Source organism: Arachis ipaensis, chromosome B05 (genome assembly GCF_000816755.2).
Source record: "Arachis ipaensis cultivar K30076 chromosome B05, Araip1.1, whole genome shotgun sequence".
Lineage (NCBI taxonomy): Eukaryota > Viridiplantae > Streptophyta > Magnoliopsida > Fabales > Fabaceae > Arachis > Arachis ipaensis.
In genome coordinates this window covers 107,333,781-107,351,081 of record NC_029789.2, presented here as the reverse complement: position 1 = coordinate 107,351,081, position 17,301 = coordinate 107,333,781, and the positions used below count along the sequence as shown (strand labels likewise).

At 40.0% G+C, this 17,301-nt stretch overlaps 1 protein-coding gene across 1 annotated transcript in view; it reads left to right on the top strand.

Annotated features, from left to right (window-relative positions):
• Positions 1-17,301, top strand: part of LOC107640854 — a 52,243-nt gene that overhangs the window by 6,296 nt on the left and 28,646 nt on the right. The window lies entirely within an intron of this gene.

The window sequence follows — 17,301 nt, the reverse complement described above, 5'->3', positions numbered from 1 at the left end:
AGTTTTGAGCTAAATCCTCAACTCATTGTCATGGTGCAGCGAAATTGCCAGTATTATGGTCTTCCACAGGAAGAACCTACTGAGTTTCTAGCGCAGTTCTTACAAATTGCTGACACAGTGCGTGACAAAGAGGTAGATCAGGATGTATACAGGCTGTTACTATTTCCATTTGCTATAAAAGATCAAGCTAAGAGGTGGTTAAATAACCAACCCACAGCAAGCATAAGAACATGGAAACAGTTATCAGACAAATTCCTGAATCAATATTCCCTCCAAAAAGGATGACACAGCTAAGGCTGGACATCCAAGGCTTTAAACAAGAGGATGAAGAATCCCTTTATAATGCCTGGGAGAGGTACAGAGGGATGCTAAGGAAATGCCCCTCTGAAATGTTTTCAGAGTGGGTACAATTAAACATCTTCTACTATGGGCTTACAGAAAAAGCTCAGACATCTTTAGACCACTCAGCTGGTGGATCTATACACATGAGAAAGACTGTTGAAGAGACTCAAGAGCTTATTGATATAGTTGCTAGAAATCAGCATCTGTACATAAGTAATGAGTCCTCCATGAAAGAAGAAGCTAAGGCAGTATCAACTGACATTAGTCCTCAGGAACAAGTTGCTGAACTCAATCAGCAACTATCTTCCATAACAAGGCAGTTAGCAGAATTTAAGGAGATGCTATAAGAAACCAAAATTGCTAACAAGGATATGGAATCACAATTAAATCAGACAAAATATCAGTTATCAAAATAGATAACAGAGGAGTGCTAAGCAGTTGAATTAAGAAGTGGAAAAACGTCAAATACTCCAACTCAAAGCAGCGGAAAGCCAAGAAAAGAACAGCTGACAGAGGATGAGAAACCTACTACCCAAAATCCCTCTAAGGACAGTAAGAGCCTAGAGAGGAATATGTCTGGCGATCAAACGCCAAAAACAGGTGAAAAATTGGCGTTAAAATCCAATTCCACATCTAGTTCTGGCGTTCAAATGCTAGAAAAAGGTAGGAATCTGGCGTTAAATGCCCAATCCATATCCAGTTCTGGCATTCAAATGCCTGTGAGGGATCAGACACCTGCAAGTGCTGATACTAACTCCCTCAAGAAGGCTTCTCAACCTGCCTCTGTAGGAAACAAACCTACAGCAACTAAGGTTGAAGAATATAAAGCCAAAATACCTTATCCTCAGAAACTCCGCCAAGCGGAACAGGATAAACAATTTGCTCGCTTTGCAGACTATCTCATGACTCTTGAAATAAAGATTCCGTTTGCAGAGGCACTTGAGCAAATACCCTCTTATGCTAAGTTCATGAAAGAGATCTTAAGTCATAAGAAGGATTGGAGAGAAATAGAAAAAGTTTTTCTCACTGAAGAGTGCAGTGCAGTCATCCTAACAACCTTACCAAAGAAGCTTAAGGATCCCGGAAGCTTTATGATACCATGCACACTAGAGGGTACTTGTACCAAGATAGCTCTATGCAACCTTGGGGCAAGTATCAATCTAATCCATGCATCTACTATCAGAAAGCTTAGCTTGGCTGAAGAGGTCAAACCAACCCGGATAAGTCTTTAACTTGCTGATGGCACCATTAAATATCCATCTGGCATAATTGAGGACATGATTGTCAAGGTTGGGCCATTTGCCTTTCCCACTGACTTTGTAGTGCTGGAGATGGAGGAGCACAAAAGTGCAACTCTCATTCTAGGAAGATCCTTCCTAGCAACTGGACGAACCCTCATTGATGTCCAAAAAGGGGAGGTGACCTTAAGAGTCAATGAGGACGAGTTCAAGCTGAATGCTATTGAGGCAATGAAGCATCTAGACATATTAAAAGACTGCATGCGTGTTGATATTATTGACTCCTTGGTAGAGGAGATCAACATGGCTAAGAGTCTCGAATTAGAGCTAGAAGATATCTTTAAAGATGTCCAGCCTGATCTGGAAGAATCAGAGGAAATAAAAGAGCCTCTGAAATTTTCTCAAGAAGAGGAGAAACCTCCTAAACCCGAGCTCAAACCACTACCATCATCCCTGAAATACGCATTTCTGGGAGAAGGTGACACTTTTCCAGTGATCATAAGCTCTGCTTTAAATCCACAGGAAGAGAAAGTACTACTTCAAGTGCTAAGGACACACAAGACAGCTCTTGGGTGGTCCATACGTGATCTTAAGGGCATTAGCCCAGCAAGATGCATGCACAAGATCCTATTGGAGGACAATGCTAAGCCAGTGGTTCAACCACAGAGGCAACTAAATCCAGCCATGAAGGAGGTAGTGCAGAAAGAGGTCACCAAGTTACTGGAGGCTGGGATTATTTATCCCATCTCTGATAGCCCCTAGGTGAGCCCTGTCCAAGTTGTCCCCAAGAAGGGAGGCATGACAGTGGTTCATAATGAAAAAAATAAACTGGTTCCTACAAGAACAGTTATAGGGTGGCGTATGTCTATTGATTATAGAAGGCTCAATACAGCCACCAAGAAGGATCACTTTCCTTTACCATTCATAGACCAGATGCTAGAAAGACTAGCAGGTCATGAATACTACTGCTTTTTGGATGGTTATTCAGGTTATAACCAAATTGCAGAAGATCCTCAAGACCAAGAGAAAACAGCATTCACATGTCCTTCTGGAGTGTTTGCCTACAGAAGGATGCCTTTTGGTCTGTGCAATGCACCTGCAACCTTTCAGAGATGCATGCTCTCTATCTTCTCTGATATGGTAGAGAAATTTTTGGAAGTCTTCATGGATGACTTTTCAATATTTGGAGATTCATTTAGCTCCTGCCTTGACCATTTAGCACTTGTTCTGAAAAGATGCCAAGAGACTAACCTAGTTTTAAACTGGGAAAAATGTCACTTTATGGTGACTGAAGGAATTGTCCTTGGGCATAAAATTTCAAACAAGGGAATAGAGGTGGATCAAGCTAAAGTGGAAGTAATTGAAAAATTACCACCACCTACCAATGTTAAGGCAATCAGAAGCTTTCTGGGGCATGCAGGATTCTATAGGAGGTTTATAAAGGATTTTTCAAATATTACAAAACCTCTGAGCAATCTGCTAGCTGCTGACACGCCATTTGTGTTTGACACAGAGTGTCTGCAGTCGTTTGAAACTCTAAAAGCTAAGCTGGTCACAACACCAGTTATTTCTGCACCAGACTGGACATTACCATTTGAACTAATGTGTGATGCCAGTGACCATGCCATTGGTGCAATACTGGGACAGAGGCATAACAAGCTTCTGCATGTCATTTATTATGCTAGCCGTGTTTTAAATGATGCCCAGAAAAATTACACAACCACAGAAAAAGAATTGCTTGCAGTGGTTTATGCCATTGACAAGTTTAGATCATACTTAGTAGGATCAAAAGTGATTGTGTACACTGACCATGCTGCTCTTAAATATCTACTCACAATGCAGGATTCAAAACCCAGGCTCATAAGATGGGTGTTGCTTCTGCAAGAGTTTGATATAGAAATAAGAGACAGAAAAGGGACAGAGAACCAAGTGGCTGATCATCTGTCCCGGATAGAGCCAGTAGAAGGGACGTCCTTTTCCTCTATTGAGATCTCTGAAACCTTTCCGGATGAGCAACTGTTTGCCATCCAGGAAACACCATGGTTTGCAGACATTGCAAACTATAAAGCTGCAAGATTCATACCCAAGGAGTACAGCAAGAAACAAAAGAAAAAATTAATTACTGATGCAAAGTACTACCTATGGGATGAACCATATCTCTTTAAGAGATGTGCAGACGGAATAATCCGTAGGTGTGTACCTAGAGAAGAAGCACAGAAGATCCTATGGCATTGTCATGGATCACAATATAGAGGACATTTCGGAGGTGAGTGAACAGCCACAAAAGTCCTCCAATGTGGCTTCTACTGGCCCACTCTCTATAAAGACTCCCGAGAGTTTGTGCTTAACTGTGACAGCTACCAGAGAGCTGGTAATCTGCCTCACAGTTACGCCATGCCTCAGCAAGGGATCTTAGAGATTGAGTTGTTTGACGTTTGGGGTATTGACTTCATGGGACCTTTCCCACCATCATACTCAAACACTTATATTCTGGTGGCAGTCGACTATGTATCCAAATGGGTAGAGGTCATCGCAACACCCACCAATGATACTAAGACAGTGCTGAAGTTCCTCCAGAAGCATATCTTCAGCAGGTTTGGTGTCCCTAGAGCACTAATCAGTGATGGGGGCACCCACTTCTGCAACAAACAGCTTTACTCTGCTATGGTCCGATATGAAATTAGCCACAAGGTGGTAACTCCGTATCATCCATAGACAAATGGACAAGCTGAAGTCTCTAATAGAGAAATAAAAAGAATCCTGGAATGGATTGTAAGTACCTGTAGAAAGGATTGGACAAGAAGCTTGGATGACGCTCTGTGGGCATACAGAACAACATTCAAGACTCCTATAGGGACCTCTCCATACCAGCTTGTGTATGGTAAGGCCTGTCATCTGCCAGTGGCACTGGAGCATAAGGCCTACTGGGCAACCAGATTCCTAAACTTTGATGCTAAATTAGCTGGAGAAAAAAGATTGCTCCAGCTGAATGAGCTAGAGGAATTCAGACTCACTGCTTTCGAAAATGCCAAGCTTTACAAAGAGAAAGAAAAAAGGTGGCATGACAGAAACCTGTCATCTAGAGTCTTTGAACCAGGACATAAGGTTCTGCTATTTAACTCTAGGCTCAGGCTATTCCCCGGGAAACTGAAATCCCGGTGGAGGGACCATATGTGATTACAAGTGTATCACCATATGGCTATGTCGAGCTTCAAGACATTGATTCTAATAATGGACAGAGAATCAAGCAATATCTTGAAGGCAATGTTGAGCAAGAGTGCCCAAAGCTGAGGCTAGATTAAAACTCAGCAAGGTCCAACTAAAGACAATAAAGAAGCGCTTGCTGGGAGGTAACCCAGCCATTAGCAAAGCCTATTTTGATTTAAATAATAATTATACGAGTTTAATATAAATAATCTTCAAGGTAAAGAATCAATTGCATAAGTTCACAGGGTTACAGAAGGATTCAGAGTACAAAACAGGGAGAAGGAGCTCACTGGCAAGAAAACGCCAGTAAGAGGTATATTTGGGCATTAAACGCCCAAAAGAAGCATCTACTGGGTGTTTAATGCCAGTAATGATACCTTTCTGGGCATTTAACGCCACACTTACAGCATCCTGGGCGTTCAGAAAAACACCTAGTGACAAAGGATTCTGGCATTTAACGCCAGCCAGAAGCAACAGCTGGGCGTTAAACGCCCAAAAGAGGCTACAAAGGGGCGTTAAACGCCCAAAACATGCAGGAGTTGGGCGTTTAACGCCAGGATTGTGGAGAGAAGGAAGTTTTGTTTTCCAAATCTATTTTTTTAAATCTTCATAATTTCATCCACAATTTCTTGTATAAACATGTTACAAAATCTCATCTTTCAATTTCAAATTCAAAAAAATCTTTATCCTAAAAATATTTCTTCATTTTTCTTAAACCCCTCTTAAAATCTTTTTCAGAATCCATATATCTCTTAATTCCGTTTAAAATCTTTTTCAAAAACTCATCTATCTTTCTAAATTCTTTTCAAATCTTTTCAAACTATTATATTATCTTTTCGAAATTTAATCTATCTTTTTCAAATCCCCCTATTATCTTTTCAAATTTAAAATTTCATCTTTTGCATATCATAATTATCTTTTTACAAATCATATCTTTTTCAAAATTTTCAAACCCACCCCCTCCTTTATAAATCCAAACTCGGCCTCCCCTCTCCTCCACAATTTGAACTTGCCTATTCTTCTATTCTTCTCCTTTCTTTTCTTTTGCTTGAGGACAAGCAAACCTCTAAGTTTGGTGTGTTGTATTTTACATGATCACTAAGCTAAGACTCATTGAGATCATGGCTCCTAGAGGAAAACAAACCACTTAAAGAGGAAAGAAAGAGAATATTCCAAAACCATATTGGAATCAGGAGAAATTCTTAACAAAAGAACATTCAGACCATTACTACAGAATAATGGGTCTAAGATCAGTGATCCCGGAAGTTAAATTCAATCTGAAAGAAGACGAACATCCGGAGATCCAATAGCAAATTCAAAACAGGGGCTGGGAAATCCTAGCTAATCCTGAGATAAAGGTGGGAAGAAACATGGTTCAGGAATTCTACGCAAATATGTGACAAACAGATAGGCAGAGAAGGGCCGGAATCGCCTTTTACACCTTTAAAACTATGGTCAGAGGGAAAGCTATTTACTTCCACATTGACAAAATAAGAGAGATCTTCAAGCTGCAGCAACTACAAGATGATCCGGATTCCTTCAGTAAGAGAATGCTGAGATCAGATAAGCGCTTGGACCAAATTCTGAAGGATATATGCATCCCTGGAACCAAGTGGACAACCAACACAAAGGGTGTCTCAAATCAACTCAAGAGAGGGGATCTCAAACCAGTCGCCAGAGGCTGGCTGGACTTCATTGGGCGTTCCATATTGCCCACCAGTAACTGCTCTGAGGTTACCCTCAAAAGAGCAGTCATGATCCATTGTATTATGCAGGGAAACGAAGTGGAGGTTTGATGAGCGGATAATTTATACGCTTTTTGGCATTGTTTTTAGTATGTTTTTAGTATATTTTAGTTAGTTTTTATTATATTTTTATTAGTTTTTAAATAAAAATCACTCTTCTGGACTTTACTATGAGTTTGTATGTTTTTCTGTGATTTCAGGTATTTTCTGGCTGAAATTGAGGGACCTGAGCAAAAATCTGATTCAGAGGCTGAAAAAGGACTGCAGATGCTATTGGATTCTGACCTCCCTGCACTCGAAGTGGATTTTTTGGAGCTACAGAAGCCCAATTGGCACGCTCTTAATTGAGTTGGAAAGTAGACATCCTGGGCTTTCGAGCAATATATAATAGTCCATACTTTGCCCGAGATTTGATGGCCCAAACAGGCGTTCCAAATCAGCTCAAGAATTCTGGCGTTTAACGCCGGAACTGGCACAAAAGCTGGAGTTAAACGCCCAAACTGGCACAAAAGCTGGTGTTTAACTCCAAGAAAAGTCTCTACACATGAAAGCTTCAATGCTCAGCCCAAGCACACACCAAGTGAGCCCGGAAGAGGATTTCTGCATTAATTACTGATTTCTGTAAACCCTAGGCTACTAGTTCTCTATAAATAGGACCTTTTGCTATTGTATTTAGATATACTATCTATCCTTTACTCAGACTTTAATAGACCTTTTCATGTTTGGGGCTGGCCTCATGGCCATGCCTAGACCTTGTTCTTATGTATTTTCAATGGTGGAGTTTCTACACACCATAGATTAAGGTGTGGAGCTCTGCTGTTCTTCATGAATTAATACAAGTACTATTGTTTTTCTATTCAACTCAAGTCTATTTCTTCTCCAAGATATTCATTCGTTCTTCAACTTGATGAATGTGATGATCCGTGACACTCATCATCATTCTCACCTATGAATGCGTGACTGACAACCACTTCTGTTCTACATGCAAACAAGCTTGAATGCATATCTCTTGGGTTTCTAATCTAAGATTGGAACCTTTGTGGTATAGGCTAGAATTATTGGTAGCCATTCCTGAGATCCGGAAAGTCTAAACCTTGTCTGTGGTATTCCGAGTAGTATCTGGAAAGGGATGACTGTGACGAGCTTCAAACTCGCGATTGTGGGGCGTGTGACAGACGCAAAAGGATCAATGGATCCTATTCCGACATGATCGAGAACCGACAGCAGATTAGCCGATGTTGTGACAGAGCATCAGGACCATTTTCACTGAGAGGACGGGATGTAGCCATTGACAACGGTGATGCCCAACATAAAGCTTGCCATGGAAAGGAGTATGAATGATTGGAAGAAGGCAATAGGAAAGCAGAGGTTCAAGGAGAACAATGCATCTTCATACGCTTATCTGAAATCCACCAATGAATTACATAAGTATCTCTATCTTTATTTTATGTTTATTTTCATCACCTTAAACTCCATAACCATTTGAATCCACCTGACTGAGATTTACAAGATGACCATAGCTTGCTTCAAGCCGACAATCTCCGTGGGATCGACCCTTACTCACGTAAGGTTTATTACTTGGAGGACCCAGTGCACTTGCTAGTTAGTTGTGTGGAATTGTGACAAAGTGTGATTCAAGTTTAAGAGCTCCAAGTCCTTTGGCGCCATTGTTGATGATCACAATTTCGTGCACCAAGTTTTTGGCGCCGTTGCCGGGGAAGGAACGAATGAACGAACAACAATTTCGCATTTGTTTCCGGCAACAACAGTGCCAAGTTTGGTCCAGCAACCGCACCAAGTTTTTGGCGCCGTTGCCGGGGATTGTTCGAATTTGGACAACTGAAGGTTCATCTTGTTGCTTAGATTAGGTATTTTTTTTCAGAATTTTTAGGAATGAATTCTAGAGTTTCAAGGTGATGTTCCCACCATCATAAAAGCTGATTGATTCTCATCAATTTGGCTATTGAATGTAATGTCCTGCTGAAGTTTGGCTAGCCATGTCTAATCTGGCCAAACATGTCTAATCTTTTTAGACTGAAGCTTTAGACTAACATTACATGATTCTTGGAATTCTTATTAAAAGTTTTGATTCTCTTTATTTTCTTTTCTATATAATTTTCGAAAAAAAATACAAAAAAAATTTTAAAATCATAAAACCAAAAATATTTTATGTTTCTTGTTTGAGTCTATTGTCTAATTTTAAGTTTGGTGTCAATTGCATATCTTTATCCTTCTAAATTTTGAAAATTTATACATATTGTTCTTCATTGATCTTCAAGTTGTTCTTGATGATTTTATTGCTCTGATCTTCAAATTCTCTTATTTTGTATGTTTTGTTGTTTCTTACATGCATTTTTACATTGTTATAGTCCTTAGTATACAAACTTTTAAGTTTGGTGTCTTGCATGCATTGTTTATTTGATCTTAGTTGCATTTTTTATTGATTCCCATCATCAAAAATTCAAAAATATTTTTAAAACTATGTCTTTTGAAGTCAATAATACAGAGAATTGAAGATTCAGAACATTCAGCAGAGGAATCAAACAGAAAAAGCTGGGCGTTCAAAACGCCCAGTGAAGAAGGAAAACTGGCGTTTAAACGCCAGCCAGGGTACCTGGCTGGGCGTTTAACGCCCAAAAAGGTAGAGATTTGGGCGTTAAACGCCAGAATGGGCACCATTCTGGGCGTTTAACGCCAGGATGACACTAGAGGGAAGATTTTGTTTTTAATTCACATTTTTTTCAAGTTTTCATAATTTTTCAAAATCAAATCTTTTTCAAATCATATCTTTTCAATCATATCTCTTTCAAAATCAATTTCTTTCCATTTTATATTTATTTTTACTATTTTCGAAAATCCTTGCTTCAATTAAAGATTTACTTCAAAATTTTCAAGTTGTTACTTGCCTATTAAGAAAGGATCAAATTTTAAATTTTAGAATCATATCTTTTACCTTCTTGTTAGTCAAGTAATCAACTTTAATTTTAAAACTTTCTCTTTTTAAATTGATTTTCAATTATATCTTTTCAATCATATCTTTTCAATCACATCTTTTTCAAAATTAATTTTCAATCATATCTTTTTAATTTCTGATTTCAAAATCTTTTTCAAAAATCACTTGATTTCTTTCTCAATCTTAGTTTTCGAAAACCAATTACCAAATTTTCAAAATCTCTTACTTTAATTTCGAAAATTTCTTCCCCTCTTCTCACATCTTTCTATTTAAGGGACTAAGACTCCTCATCAAGGTGCAATTCGAACTTTGTTCCTCTTGATAAGTTCGAATTCCCTCTTCTCCACCTCCTCCTTCTATTCTTCTTTTCCTCTGACACCTCAAGGAATCTCTATACTGTGACATAGAGGATTCCATACTTTCTTGTTCTCTTCTCTTTCATATGAGCAGGAGCAAAGATAAAAGCGTTCTTGTTAAAGCTGATCCTGAACCTGAAAGGACCTTGAAGAGAAAGCTAAGAGAAACCAAAACACAACTCTCTCTAGAGGGCCTAACAGAGCTCTTCAAAGAAGAAGAAACCATGGCAGCCAAAAACAACAACAATGCCAACAATGCAAGGAAGGTTCTTGGTGACTTTACTACACCTACTCCTGATTTCTATGGGAGAAGCATCTCTATCCCTGCCATTGGAGCAAACAACTTTGAGCTTAAGCCTCAATTAGTTTCTCTAATGCAACAGAATTCCAAGTTTCATGGACTTCCATTGGAAGATCCTCATCAGTTTTTAGCTGAGTTCTTGCAAATATGTGACACTGTCAAGACCAATGGGGTTGACCCTGAAGTCTACAAACTTATGCTCTTTCCTTTTGCTGTAAGAGACAGAGCTAGAACATGGTTGGATTCACAACCTAAAGAAAGCCTGAACTCCTGGGAAAAGCTAGTCAATGCCTTCTTGGCAAAGTTCTTTCCACCTCAAAAATTGAGTAAGCTTAGAGTGGAAGTCCAAACTTTTAGACAGAAGGATGGTGAGTCCCTCTATGAAGCTTGGGAGAGATACAAGCAATTGATCAGAAGGTGCCATTCTGACATGCTTTCAGAATGGAGCATCATAGGAATCTTCTATGATGGTCTGTCTGAACTATCCATGATGTCATTGGATAGCTCTGCTGGAGGATCTCTTCATCTGAAGAAGACGCCTGCAGAAGCTCAGGAACTCATTGAAATGGTTGCAAATAACCAATTCATGTACACTTTTGAAAGAAATCCTGTGAATAATGGGACAAATCAAAAGAAAGGAGTTCTTGAGATTGATACTCTGAATGCCATATTGGCTCAGAATAAAATATTGACTCAACAAGTCAATATGATTTCTCAGAGTCTGTCTGGAATGCAAGCAGCAACAGGTAGTACTAAGGAAGCTTCCTCTGAAGAAGAAGCTTATGATCCTGAGAACCCAGCAATGGAAGAGGTGAATTACATGGGAGAACCCTATGGAAACACCTATAATCCTTCATGAAGAAATCATCCAAATCTCTCATGGAAGGATCAACAGAGACCTCAACAAGGTTTCAGCAACAACAATGGTGGAAGAAACAGGTCTAGCAATGGCAAGCCTTTTCCATCATCTTCTCAGCAACAGACAGAGAATTCTAAGCAGAGCCCTTCTGACTTAGCAACCATTATCTCTGATCTAATCAAAACCACTCAAAGTTTCATGACTGAAACAAGGTCCTCCATTAGAAATTTAGAGGCACAATTGGGTCAGCTGAGTAAGAAAATTACTGAACTCCCTCCTAGTACTCTCCCAAGCAATACAGAAGAAAATCCAAAAAGAGAGTGCAAGGCCATAACCACATCTCACATGGCCGAACATGGAGAGGAGGAAGAGGCAGTGATTCCCACTAAGGAAGACCTCAATGGATGCCCACTGACCTCCAAGGAGTTCCCTAATGAGGAACCATGGGAATCTGAGGCTCACACTGAGACCATAGAGATTTCATTGAATTTACTTCTGCCATTCATGAGCTCTGATGAGTATTCTTCTTCTGAAGAGGATGAAGATGTTACTGAAGAGCAAGTTGCTAAGTACCTTGGAGCAATCATGAAGCTAAAAGCCAGGTTATTTGGTAATGAGACTTGGGAGGATGAACCTCCATTGCTCATCAAAGAACTAAATGACTTGACTAGGCAGAGATTACCTCTGAAGAGACAGGACCCTGGAAAGTTCTCAATCCCTTGTACCATAGGCACCATGACCTTTGAGAAGGCTCTGTGTGACCTAGGGTCAAGCATAAACCTTATGCCTCTCTCTGTAATGGAGAAGCTAGGGATCATTGAGGTACAAGCTGCAAGAATCTCACTGGAGATGGCAGACAATTCAAAGAAATAGGCTTATGGACTTGTAGAGGATGTCTTGGTAAAGGTTGAAGACCATTACATCCCTGCTGATTTCATAATCCTAGAAAATGGGAAGTGTATGGATGAATCCATCATCCTTGGCAGACCCTTCCTAGCCACAGCAAAGACTGTGATTGATGTTGACAGAGGAGAATTGATCATTCAAGTGAATGAAGACTCCCTTGTGTTTAAAGCTCAAGGATATCCCTCTTTAACCATGGAGAGGAAGCATGAAGAGCTTCTCTCAATACAGAGTCAAACAGAGCCCCCACAGTCAAACTCTAAGTTTGGTGTTGGGAGGCCACAACCAAACTCTAAGTTTGGTGTTGAACCCCCACATTCAAACTCTAGGTTTGGTGTTGGGAGGTTCCAACATTGCTCTGAACATCTGTGAGGCTCCATGAGAGCCAACTGTCAAGCTATTGACATTAAAGAAGCGCTTGTTGGGAGGCAACCCAATCGTTACTATTCTATGATAATTTTCTATTTTCTATTGTTATTTTATGTTTTTTGTAGGTTGATGATCATGTGAAGTCACAAAAATAATTGAAAAAGCAAAAACAAAGTGAAAAATAGAATGAAAAATAGAACACCCTGGAGGAGATAGTTACTGGCGTTTAAACGCCAGTAAAGGTAGCAGAATGGGCGTTAAACACCCAGTCTGGCACCATTCTGGACGTTTAACGCCAGAAAAGGGCACCAGACTGGCGTTTAATGCCAGGAATGGGCAAGAAGCTGGCGTTAAACGCCAGAAATGGGCAGCAGCCTGGCGTTTAACGCCAGGATTGGCAGAAAGAGGCATTTTGCACGCCACTTGGTGCAGGGATGAGATATCCTTGACACCTCAGGATCTGTGGACCCCACAAGATCCCCACCTACCCCACTACTCTCTCTCTTCTTCACCCATTCACCAATCACCTCAATACCTCTTCCCCAAAAATCCCTCACCTATCAAATCCCACCATTCTCTTCACTACTCACATCCATCCTTCATAAAACCCCACGTACCTCACCATCTAAATTCAAACCACTTTCCCTCCCAAACCCACCCATAATGGCCGAACCACACACCCCTCTCACTCCTATATAAACCCATCTTCACTCCTTCATTTTCACACAACGTAAATACCACTTCTCCCCCTTGGCCGAAACACAAAGCCCACTCTATCTCCTCTATTTCTTCTTCTTCTACTCTCTTCTTTCTTCTTTTGCTCGAGGACGAGCAACCTTCTAAGTTTGGTGTGGTAAAAGCTAAAGCTTTTTGTTTTTCCATAACCATTTATGGCACCAAAGGCCAGAGAAAACTCTAGAAAGAGGAAAGGGAAGGCAAAAGCTTCCACCTCCGAGTCATGGGAGATGGAGAGATTCCTCTCAAGGGTGCATCAAGACCACTTCTATGAAGTTGTAGCCAAGAAGAAGGTGATCCCCGAGGTCCCTTTTAAGCTCAAAAAGGGCAAATATCCGGAGATCCGACATGAGATCCGAAGAAGAGGTTGGGAAGTTCTCACCAACCCCATTCAACAAATCGGAATCTTAATGGTTCAAGAGTTCTATGCCAATGCATGGATCACCAAGAACCATGATCAAAGTGTGAACCCGGACCCCATGAATTGGCTTACAATAGTTTGGGGGAATTACTTAGATTTTAGTCCGGAAAATGTAAGGTTGGCATTCAACTTGCCTATGGTGCAAGGAGATGCACACCCATACACTAGAAGGGTCAACTTTGATCAAAGGTTAGACCAGGTCCTCATGGACATATGTGAAGAGGGCGCTCAATGGAAGAGAGATTCAAGAGGGAAGCCAGTTCAACTAAGAAGGCATGACCTCAAGCCCGTGGCTAGGGGATGGTTGGAGTTCATCCAACGCTCAATCATTCCTACTAGCAACCGGTCCGAAGCTACTATAGACCGGGCTATCATGATACATAGCATCATGATTGGAGAGGAAGTAGAAGTTCATGAGGTTATATCCCAAGAACTCTACAAGGTGGCCGACAAGTCCTCTCCTTTGGCAAGGTTAGCCTTCCCTCATCTCATTTGTCACCTTTGCAATTCGGTTGGAATTGACATAGAGGGAGACATTCTCATTGATGAGGACAAACCCATCACTAAGAAAAGGATGGAGAAAACAAGAGAACCTCATCAAGAGCATGAGGAAATTTCTCATCATGAAATCCCTGAGATGCCTTAAGGGATGCATCTTACTCCACAAAACTATTGGGAGCAAATCAACACCTTCCTAGGAGAATTAAGTTCCAACATGGGACAACTAAGGGTGGAGCACCAAGATCATTCCATCCTCCTCCATGAAATTAGGGAAGATCAAAGAACCATGAGAGAGGAGCAAAAAAGGCAAGGAAGAGACATTGAGGAGCTCAAGCACTCCATAAGATCTTCAAGAGGAAGAACAAGCCGCCATCACTAAGGTGGACCCGTTCTTTGATTTCCTTGTTCCTTATTTTCTGTTTTTCGAATTTTCATGCTTATGTTTATCTATGTTTGTGTCATGATCATTAGTGTCTTAGTGTCTATGCCTTAAAGCTATGAAAATGAATCCATCACCTTTCTTAAATGAAAAATGTTTTTAATTAAAAAAGAAAAAAAAGTACATGAATTTTGAATTTTAAAACAGTTTAATTATTTTGATGTGGTGGCAATACTATTGTTTTCTGAATGAATGCTTGAACAGTGCATATTTTTTAATTTGATTGTTTATGAATGTTAAAATTGTTGGCTCTTGAAAGAATGAAAGGAAAAGGAGAAATGTTATCTGATGATCTGAAAAATCATAAAATTGATTCTTGAAGCAAGAAAAAGCAGTGAAAAGCTTGCAAAAAAAAAAAGAAAAAAAGAAAAAAAAAAGAGGCGAAAAAAAAGAAAAAAACAAGAGAAAAGAAAAAGAAAGAAAAAGAAAAGCAAGCAGAAAAAGCCAATACCCCTTTAAACCAAAAGACAAGGGTGATAAAAAGGATCTAAGGCTTTGAGAATCAGTGGATAGGAGGGCCCACAGGAATAAAATCTTGGCCTAAGCGGCTAAACCAAGCTGTCCCTAACCATGTGCTTGTGGCGTGAAGGTGTCAAGTGAAAACTTGAGACTGAGCGGTTAAAGTCGAGGTCCAATGCAAAAAAAAAAAGTGTGTGCTTAAGAACCCTGGACACCTCTAATTGGGGACTCTAGCAAAGCTGAGTCACAATCTGAAAAGGTTCACCCAGTTATGTGTCTGTGGCATTTATGTATCCGGTGGTAATACTGGAATACAAAGTGCTTAGGGCCACGGCGAAGACTCATAAAGTAGCTGTGTTCAAGAATCAACATACTTAACTAGGAGAGTCAGTAACACTATATGGATTCTGAGTTCCTATAGATGCCAATCATTCTGAACTTCAAGGGATAAAGTGAGATGCCAAAACTGTTCAGAAGTAAAAAGGCAAAAGCCCCGCTCATCTAATTAATACTGATCTTCATAGATATTTTTGGAATTCACTGTATATTCTCTTCTTTTTATCCTATTTGATTTTCAGTTGTTTGGGGACAAGCAACAATTTAAGTTTGGTGTTGTGATGAGCGGATAATATATACGCTTTTTGGCATTGTTTTTAGTATGTTTTCAGTACATTTTAGTTAGTTTTTATTATATTTTTATTAGTTTTTAAATAAAAATCGTATTTCTAGACTTTACTATGAGTTTGTATGTTTTTCTATAATTTCAGGTATTTTTTGGCTGAAATTGAGGGACCTGAGCAAAAATCTTATTCAGAGGCTGAAAAAGGACTGCAGATGCTGTTGGATTCTGACCTCCCTGCACTCAAAGTGGATTTTCTGGAGCTACAGAAGCCCAATTGGTGCGTTCTCAATTGCGTTGGAAAGTAGACATTCTGGGCTTTCCAGAAATATATAATAGTTCATACTTTGTCTGAGATTTGATGGCCCAAACAGGTGTTCCAAGTCAGCTCAAGAATTCTGGCGTTTAACTCCAAAACTGGCACAAAAGCTGGAGTTAAACGCCCAAACTGGCACAAAAGCTGGCGTTTAACTCCAAGAAAAGTCTTTACACATGAAAGCTTCAATGCTCAGCCCAAGCACACACCAAGTGGGCCCGGAAGAAGATTTCTGCATTAATTACTGATTTCTGTAAACCCTAGGCTACTAGTTCTCTATAAATAGGACCTTTTGCTATTGTATTTGCATATACTATCTATCCTTTACTCAGACTTTGATAGACCTTTTCACGTTTGGGGTTGGCCTCACGGCCATGCCTAGACCTTGTTCTTATGTATTTTCAACGGTGGAGTTTCTAAACACCATAGATTAAGGTGTGGAGCTCTGCTGTTCTTCATGAATTAATACAAGTACTATTGTTTTTCTATTCAACTCAAGTCTATTTCTTCTCCAAGATATTCATTTGTTCTTCAACTTGATGAATGTGATGATCTGTGACACTCATCAGCATTCTCACCTATGAACACGTGACTGACAACCACTTCCGTTCTACATGCAAACAAGCTTGAATGCATATCTCTTGGGTTTCTAATCTAAGATTGGAACCTTTGTGGTATAGGCTAGAATTATTGGCGGCCATTCCTGAGATCCGAAAAGTCTAAACCTTGTTTGTGGTATTCCGAGTAGGATCTGGGAAGGGATGACTGTGACGAGCTTCAAACTCGCGATTGTGGGGCGTGTGACAAACGCAAAAGGATCAATGGATCCAATTCCGACATGATCGAGAACCGACAACTGATTAGCCGATGTTGTGACAGAGCATCAGGACCATTTTTACTGAGAAGACGGGATGTAGCCATTGACAACGGTGATGCCCAACATAAAGCTTGCCATGGAAAGGAGTATGAATGATTGGAAGAAGGCAATAGGAAAGCAGAGGTTCAAGGGGAACAAAGCATCTTCATACGCTTATCTGAAATCCACCAATGAATTACATAAGTATCTCTATCTTTATTTTATGTTTATTTTCATCACCTTAAACTCCATAACCATTTGAATCCGCCTGACTGAGATTTACAAGATGACCATAGCTTGCTTCAAGCCGACAATCTCCGTGAGATCGACCCTTACTCACGTAAGGTTTATTACTTGGATGACCCAGTGCACTTGCTGGTTAGTTGTGCGGAATTGTGACAAAGTGTGATTCACGTTTAAGAGCTCCAAGTCCTTTGGCGCCATTGTCGATGATCAAAATTTTGTGCACCAATGATTGGAAGAAGGCAATAGGAAAGTAGAGGTTCAGGAGGAACAAAGCATCTTCATACGCTTATCTGAAATTCCAACCGAAGAATTACATAAGTATCTCTATCTTTATTTTATGTTTTATTTATCTTTCAATTATCAATTCTCCATCACCATCTGAATTCGCCTGACTGAGATTTACAAGGTGACCATAGCTTGCTTCAAGCCGACAGTC